The following is a 9,740-nucleotide window of genomic DNA, read 5'->3' as shown; positions in this document are numbered from 1 at the left end:
TCTCTAAGCAATAGCATTTAGGCTGGGGAAAATAATACAAGATTCTTTTGAAAAGCAGTTTTCAGACTACGATTAAACTATAAATGTGCTTGTTTAGGGCCATTTTCAGAGTAGGAGCCAATTGGTATATAAGTCAGTCACACATTGATAGCTAGCAGCTCTAACAATGCCAAAAGCACAACTTTACTACCACAGTAATCCAGGGATTTCAAGTAATACCAAGAGTCTCAAACTCAGATGTCTACAAGAACTAGGTAAATATTTTAATAGACTACCCTGGGCCAAGTGGACTCTCAGAGGAGCCTGTGAAATACACTTTACGTGGATTCTCTCAATTTTGAAATGGTCATTAAAATATTCTTAAATGTGGCTCAAAGAACTGCACATGGGCCTTGTCATTTTCCAACTTGTGTTCCAATTTAATGTCCATTTTACACATTGAAATCACTGAGAAACTTCAAAAGTACAAACCAAAAAACACTATGCTTGAGTCCCACCCCATAGAAATTGTGATTTATTTGCTTTGGGTTGTGTACTGATCATCAATAATTTTTAAAGTCCTATCCCCATCCCCAACCCTGATGATTGTGCAGTGCAGTCTGAGACCTGTAGGCAAGGTTGAGACCATTGATCTAGATACCTACATAGTTTCAAAGAGGAATGTAGTTGAGCACTCTAGTCATAAGGGACAATAGGACGTGGGGCGAATTTACAAGCTCAGGAAAGGGCCACACTGTAGGCCCTAGCTGAATGGGTTTTGTGGAATGGTGCCTCCTCGGGTATAGTGTAAAGCGCCCAATTTGTTTCTTTGTTGGTGTTTTGCTAAGCGGTCCACCTTGGAGAAAATAAAATTCACAAAACTAAAAGAACTGTAGAACCGATAAGCTCAGTAGAATATTCACGTCAACTGGCAATATATTTTCTTATCAAGGGAGAGAGCCCTATCTGGAAGTAAATTAGTGTAGAGTCTGAGCAAGTTGTTGAGTGGTTAAGCTATCTGTTTCAAGTCAATGCACAATTCCATTTAATCACTTAAATTCAGAGCACTTGAAAGTCACAAGTTTCTTGCTGTCACTTTCATTCTTTTGATGAACTTGTATGTTAAAAGACAGTGGATTTTCCTATTTTTATTCCCAGTGTAGTTGGCATAGTAGAAAGAATATCAGTATTTCTCAGCCATAATTTTCCCTTTGTAAAATGGGGATACTAATAGGAGCTATAATTTGTTGAGTGCTTCTTGCCAGATGCCTTACTTATGTTATTTGTATCTTCTAAGCAGCCCTAAAACAAAGTAGGCATTGCTATCCTATTTTATAAATGAGAAGAAAGGTGTATAGACTTATTAACTCGAACTTAACAGTTTATGGCAGCATTGTGCTTGTCTAATTTCATGTGTTCATTCTATCATGTCATACTGTCTTTTATAGGAATATTGTGAGGGTCAAAGAAAATTAATGGGAAAACAAATCCTAGTTACAAATAATGAGCTTACTAGTACTAACTTAGGCAAAAAATAAGGATACAGAGCTGTCTCATAGACTCCCAAAGGCAGAATGAGATCAGATCCAGGAACTAGAAAGCCATTTTGGACTCCTAAACTGGCATTGTCTGCAGTCTGTACATCCACATCATTCTAAAGTCGTCTGCTTTTCCTATCAGCCACACCCATAGCTCTAGGTGTTACATGTTAGCTGTCCCAGACACATGTAGACAACCAGACAGAGCCATGGAACAAGATCATTGGTACAAATGTGGCTTTGGGGGGTTACCCCTGTGGATTGGGAGGCAAATTTTGGAGATCATGGCTCACTGGCTGTACATCACAGGTGTCCTTGACAATACCAAAATGCCCTGAAAGTTTTCTTTTTTTGCGGTACGCGGGCCTCTCACTGTTGTGGCCTCTCCCGCTGCGGAGCACAGGCTCCGGACGCGCAGGCTCAGCAGCCATGGCTCACGGGCCCAGCCGCTTCGCGGCATGTGGGATCTTCCCAGATCGGGGCACGAACCCGTGTCCCCTGCATCGGCAGGCGGACTCTCAACCACTGCGCCACCAGGGAAGCCCCGAAAGTGTTCTTTTTAAAATAAATGTAAAGAGTTTGTATATAATAGATAATTATGGCTAACTTATTTAGTGTTTACTAAATGCTTCATGGCCATCTTTTTAAAATTGCAAATCATATGAGATAGTTGCCATCTCCATTTTATAAATAAGAAAATAAAAGCGCAAAGAAGGTGGGTTATTTCTTTGAGGTCATCCTTTTGTAAGTGGCAAAATGAAGATTCAAGCCTAAGTTCCTTCTGTCAGCACCCATGGTGTTGGGCACTGTTCTAGGCACTGGAGGTACAGCAGTGAACAAAGGGGTCTGTTTGTCTGAAGCATTTAATTCTGATTCTACATAGAGATTCAGTGGGTTGCCCAGGGTCACCCAACCAGTTAATGGCAGATCTGCAGGCACATTTGGACCACTACACTAAATTCTTTTCACTACTATAGCTGCTTCTCAAACAACCTTGCCAAAAGTATCTGCTAAAATTACATAGACTAGTTAGGGGACTTCCAACCTCAGGAGACTCAATGACTAATTCTTATTTTTGGCTCCTCTCTGTTCAAAACATGTCTTTGTTGTTAACCTCAGATACTCTACTAAGAAGGACCCAAAGTATGCCTTTTTCTTCTCCCTCACATTTCAGAACCACCCTGGCATTTTAATGAGAGCTTAAAAAAGCAAGTCTCATATTTCCAAACCCTTTCTAGAAGGCAATCTTGCCGATATTGAGCTGATGATGTGGCTTCCTGTGCACAAAATAACATTTCCTGATTCGGTGTTTTATTTAGCACCTGTATATCCCTCCTCACTACTCCACCTGTATAAAAGTTTGGTTTTTAATTTTCAAGCTGCCTGCTTTTTGCCACGGAGTATTCAGGTTTCTTTCAGAGTGAGAATTTGGAAGGTGATGATAGAAATGAATTCTCTATTGTAGATAGGTAATTCTCCAGAAAGCTGTCTAGGATGAAAACTTGCTTCTCTAGATTTTAGATTTCCTTCTGATGGTTAAAATTGGTTTCTGTGTGGCTAACAACAAAGCAGTGCCCTAGGAACCACTTCAGTGTATGTTAAATGATGATTTCTTAGAATTGTGAATCAGGGCTTTTGCAGTGAGGATCTGGTTCTCTGGAATCAGTTGGCCAAGTTGGGATTCCTAAGGAGTGAGCAAACACACTGTCCTGAGTTTTCTGAGGGACCCTATCCAAAAACATCACTACTTATTGAATTTCCCACCTTCCTCTCACAGGGGGACTCCCTGTGTGTACTCCCACCTCTGCAGGTCACATCATTTTCTCAAAGGGAGTGCCGTGTAAAATGATAACCGGAATTCAGGGAGCATCTCTTATGGGTCTACTTAGGCAGTAGACATTCTGATAGAATGCTCTAGAATTGTAAGTTCTTGCACCTGCTCTCAAGTCATTTATAACCTAATTGCTGGTCTTCCTGGTATGAACAAAGTTGTTGGTTTGTTAATAAATTCCTACCGTATGACCCTGACTTGTGGTTCATTTCTACATAACCTGGGCAAATACTATAATGTTTTCTAACAAAGGAGGAAGCATGATCTGAGTGTCCACCTGCTTTGGATAGGAAATAAATTTGTATCCAAAATCCTGTGACTGGTTTAGAGCATTGTAAATGTCATGGCAGCAAATACCAGAGAATGGTTTTTATGAAGAATAATAGTGTTCTACATGCCTTTGAAGAATTAATTTTTACTCCATTGTTTTGACTACCTTGCAATAGGGTAAGTTAAGTATTAATACCATCAATTCATGTTAAAATCACATTAGTATAAGTCAGTGCCTTAAAATGGTCAAATGGTTGCTCACTAATCAATGGAAATGAACTGTTGGTTCCACAGAATTGCTTCACAGATTCTAAATGCTACTTCTTAGGGGCACTGGATTGTGTGCCCTTTAAGATAAATTATATAATCAAGGCCTAGCCCTGAACAGATTAGAGCCCAAAGATCGTACTGAGGAGAACAAATCAGATAGGTCAGTAAAGGGTCGGGGACAGATGCTCCTGGAGTAGGTATCCTCAACTCACCTTTATTTTAAGTTGATATATAGAAATCAATGTTATTATAAAATGCACACACGTTGTGTTCAGATTGATGTTTCAGCGATTGTATACCTCTGTGAGATAACCACCCAAAGGAAGATATAGTTACCATTAACCCAGAAAGTTCCCTTGTGCATCTTTCAAATCATCCCTGCCCCCCTCCCTACTCCAATGATCATTTGCCGATTTTTCTCACTGAAGATTTATTTTGCCTGCTTTTGGACTTTATATAACTGAATCATATAATATGTACTCTTACATCTGGCTTCTTTCATTTATAATGCTTTAAAGACTCATCCATATTGTTGTATGTATTGATAAATTATTCTTTATTGCTAAGTAGTATTTCATTCCTATAAATGTACTACAATTTGTTTATCCATTCTCCTACTGATGGACTTTTAGGTGGTTTCATTTGGGGCAATTATGAATAAGGATATTATATATATATTCTTAAGTTATATTTTTTTGTTTTGTGGGTACATGTTTTTTCTCTTGGATAAATACCTAAGAGTAGAAAATTGCTGAGTCATATGATAACTTTTTAAGAAACTGCCTTCCTGTTTTCTGAAGTGATTTATCATCTTTTACTCTTATCAGTGATGTATGGGAGTTTCAGTTGCTTCATATTATCAGTGTTTTTTATATTAGCCATTTTAGTGGGTATGAAATAACTATGATTTTAATTTACATTGCATTTCCCTGATGATTAGTGATGTTGAGCACTTTTCATATGCTTGTTTTACATTTTTATATCTTTCATGAAATGTCTTTCATGTCTTTTCCCATTTTAAAATTGAATTGTCTTTTTATTTTGGTTTTTCTGTGAATTCTGGATACAGTCCTTTGATGGGTATATGTGCTGTGATTTTTTTTTTGTAGACTATGGTTTGTTCACTTACTGGGATCTTTTGATGAACAGAAATTTTTATTTTGATAAAGTCCACCATATCAAGTTTTTCTTTTATGATTTTATGACCCCCAAGCTCACAAAGAATGTATTTTCTTCTAGAAGTTTTATGGTTTGGGGTTTTATGGCTATCTGTGATCTATCTCACTGGTTTTAGGTTTTAAATCTATGGTTTGGAGTTTTACATTTAAGTTTATGATCCATCTCCAGTTAATTATTTGTACAGAACGAGGTTTATTTCAACATAGATACCCAGTTGTTCCAGCAACATTTGTTTAAAAAGATTTTCCTTCACCCATTAGATCGACTTGGCATCTTGGTTGAAAATCAACTGACCATATGGGTCTGTAGTTATTTCTAGATTCTCTATTCTGTTTCCCACAGAATACTTCATTTTCCACAATACTTCATTATTATTTCTGTTCATGTTTTCCAGCAAGTCTAGGGTTCCATGTGTTATAAATTCCCTTTAATCTAAAGAACTTTCTTTTTAACATTTGTTCTATTGCAGTTTTTCTGAAGATGAATTCTCTCAGGTTTTCTCTGTCAGAGAATATCTTTATTTTTCAGGGGTATTTTAGTTGAATATTAAATTCTATGTTGACCTTTTATCTCTTCTTTTAGTATTTTAAAGTCATTTATTTGTCCTCAGGTCTCATTTGTTTCTGGTAAGAAATCATCATTTTTATGTGTCTCCCTGTCCATAATGTGATTCTCCCCCATGGTTACATCTGCTCTTTATCTTTGGTTTTCAGCAGATCGACTATGATATGTCTAGGTATGTTTTTCTTTGTATGGAGTTTACTGAACCTCCTGTATCTGTTGCTGTCTTTCATTAATATTGGGTATTTCTTGGCTTTTATGTCTTCAAATATTTCTTCTGTTCCATACTCTCCCACCTTGCCTCTCCTTCTGAGACTCCAATTACACCTATATTAGATGATTTGATATTATCCTACGGATCTCAGATGATTTCCCCCCATTCTTTTCTCTTTTTGTTTTTAGTTTGAATACTTTCCATTTAGCTGTCAAGTACCCTGATGCTTTTCTCTTAAACCTATCTGATGAAATCATTCTGATACTGTATTTTTTATTTCTAGCATTTCATTATGTTTGTATAGTTATCATGTTTCTGCTTCAATTTTCCATTTTTTTATGTATGTTGTCCACATTTTCCACTAGAGTTTTTAAAGCATTTTCATCATAGTTATTTCAAAAACCCTATCTATTGATTGTAATATTTTAGCCTCCACTAGATTTTTAAGCATTTTACTTTCAGCCAGAGTTATTTTAAAGATCCCACTGTTAATTCAACATCTGGGTCATTTCTCATTCTGCTTCTCTTGAACCTTTCCTCTGTTACCATGGATCTTATTTTCTTGCTTTTGCACATGTCTTGTATATTTGATTGTATGCTGGACGTTTTGTATAAAAAACAGGAGAGACTGAAGTAAGTATTAACTTCAAATTGGGGCATGCCCATTTTTCTTTCAGCCATTTGAGTAATGGCTCAGTCAATCTGGTGTATATTTGACCTAGATCTGGGCACTATTGCAGCCTTAGTTTGATTCAGTTCACCCTGACTTTGCTTCGTAGCTAAGGTGTCAGCTGCCTCACTCTCAGCCTTCAAGAGTATATGTGGTGGATTTCTCAGCATTCCTGCTTTGCCTCCTCATTTTAAGGTTATCTTGCAAAGATAACCTTAAAATGTTAGTTAGTGGAAAGTCTCCACTTACCTCAAGGGAAGGAGTAATCTGTCTCAACTTTTCTATTATACACACCCTCTTCCCACTTTTGGTTACTACCTTCCTGTACTTTTTAAGATCCAAGAGGTAAGATTGGTGGGTGGGTGCAGGTTTTCTCTGTGGATTTGGGTCCTCTAGATTCTAATGTCATGCCAGCCTCAATGAGACCGACATTTTTGTTAATTTTCCACTGGCTTCTCTTTATTCCCCTATGGTGGAGCAGCCATGTATCTCTTCTCTCCTATGAAGGACTTAGCATTTTCTGGAGGTTAGTTCACTTAGGGTTTCTTTATGTCCTTAGCTTTCTAATGAGTTAAAAATATTTTTGATTTTCTAGCTAATCTAGCCTTTGTTTGCTAGGGTGGGAGATATATTCTCCTGTGGTTTTCTACATCCAAATGAGAAGTGAATTCTAGGAATGGGAGTTTAAAAAAAAGTTTCATTTACATATTTTAAAAATAATTTTTAAAATTATATATACATGGATAATAAAATGTTAAATTTTATAGAGTAGTGAACAATGAAAAGCGAATTACCTTCCCATTATAGGTTCCCAAGTCCTCTCTACTCCCTCTACAGAGACAAACATCATTACCAGTTTCTTGATTGTTTCTCAAAATTCTGTATACAAAAAGTGTGCATATCTTCCCCCCTTATTTTTTTTAATACAAATAGAACCATACTATATCTTCTATACTTTGTTTTTCTCATTTAACTATTTCACCATCTTGAAGTCCTTTACAGACTGCATAATATGTCTTCGTATGGATGTACTGTGGTTTATTTGAACAGTCCCTGGTGATGGACATTTGGGTTGTTAACAGTTTGTTTGTTTTTTTCTCACAAACATTGCAGTATATATGCCTTTGCCCACATTTGTGGTTGAGTATCTGTAGTATCAGGAATGGGCATATTTAAAATGCTTCACGAAGGCCCCTGGAGCTTCATATTAATTCACAGTGTTTCTCAAGGTGTTGGCTGGGCTCTCAGCAGTTGGTGGTATGGGTTTGGGGAAGACTGGATACTGCAAGAGACTCATGAGGTGCTGGAGAGTTGCCTGGCAGGTGGCGTCAGAACAAAGCTGGCTATAGACCCTACCAGAGTAGGAGTGACATATTAAAATATTTAAGACGTAGAAACTCAACTGTAATTCCTTCTTTATACATATATTGGGGATGTTAAAAAGTTACTGATGTCAGATTGCTCTCTTGCCTCCTCAGCCCCCACCATGGGGTAAAAAAGATAAATACCATTTTCTTTGGAATGTCTTACCCAGCTATATGACTTGAATGATCCTGATAAACAAGATTACATCCAAGGAGGTTTTCTAAGGGGAATGAAGACTTATACAAGAAGTCTTATACAAGAAACTTATACAAGAAATATTATCTATGTGATTCTGGGATCTTCCTGTGAAGATGTTATGTTTTTTGAGATTTTTTTCTAATTACCTACCTAATTAGCACATTAAGTTTGGTTGTTGACATCTGAGAAACCAACGTGCTTTCTCATGAAAAAGACCCTTGCACAGAAAGTGCTCTTTTTTCTAAGATCTGGGGTCAAAGGAGAGATTTTTAAGCATATAATAATGGCTTCTACTTATTTAATAACATAGGCACAAGAAATGTCATTTACTTCTCACAGGACCCCTTTCAGGGAGATTTTATATATTAGGAAGTATGCTCATGAGCTTTCTACCAACATCATCTTCCCTAAGGCTCCCCATCTCAGTAACTGACTATACTATTCACTCAGTTGCTTTTAAAGTTAGAAACGTAGTAATCTTTCTGTGACATCTGTATCCCTTTCCTTCATTCTCCCATATCCAATTCTATACCTTAGGAAATTTGTTTTACCTCCTAAAATTCGTGAGAATCCATTCACTTTTTCTCCTTTTCCCATCACTAGTCCAAGTGAACTGTTTTATCATTTCATCTGCAGTATCCTTTTAGTCACCCCTAGGTTATCAATTCTTGTCCCCCACTCGATTCATTCTCCACTCATTAGCTAACATGAACACATTAATCCATTTAACATGAATTAAATGTTAATTTTGACTATGTCACTCCTTGCCCAAAACTCTCTAGTGCCTTTCCAATGTCCTTAGAATAAAATCCCTCGCATGGCCTCTGTGGATCTGCACCACTAGTCTCTCCTACCTCTCCACCTATTGCAACCAACTCTTTTCCCCTTCCTCTTTCCAGCCATGCTGGTCTTTCTGTGCTGCAAACTGGCCAAGCTTCTTCCATCCTCAGGGCCTTTGCACAAGCTTTTCCTTTGCCTTAGAATTTTTCCCCAGCCTGCCCACTTCCTCATCCCCCTTCCCCAAGCTAATGCCTTATCCTTTAGGTCTCATTTTAAACATATCTTACCCAGGGAAACTTCCCTGTCCAAACAAGTCTAGATTGGATCTCCCTGTTATTATTTGCTTTTACTACTCTGTATTTTTCCTCAGCATTTATCACAATTCTAATTATATAGTTATGTTGTTCTTTTAATTTTCTCTGTTATTGGAATAGGTAATACATCCATTTCATACAAAATTCAAATTGTAACAGGGTATAGAGTTTCTTCCCTTCCCCGTCCCTCTGCTACCCAGTTTTCTTCCTTACAAGTAACTACTTTTAGCATTTTGAATATCCTTTCAGAGATTTGGAGTATATAAGCAATTATGTACATAAGTTTCATCTTTATTTTTGCCTTCTCTTATTAACACAGATCCTATGTACATTTTTCTGCACTTTGTTTTTACCTGTTAATATATCTTGGCAATTCTTCTATATCGCTATGTAAATGGTTTCTTTTTCATGTACCATACAGTATGGGCTTATCATTATTTCTTTAACCTTAATTATTGGGCATTTAGGTTGTTTTCAGGCTTTGGTTATTACGAACAATGCTGCATTGAATAACTTTGTATTTAAAGTCATTTTCCACATTTATACCTATAGAATATATTCCTAGAATTAA

Source organism: Delphinus delphis, chromosome 2, assembly GCF_949987515.2.
Source record: "Delphinus delphis chromosome 2, mDelDel1.2, whole genome shotgun sequence".
Taxonomy (NCBI): Eukaryota; Metazoa; Chordata; class Mammalia; order Artiodactyla; family Delphinidae; genus Delphinus; species Delphinus delphis.
This window is presented reverse-complemented; position numbering follows the sequence as displayed.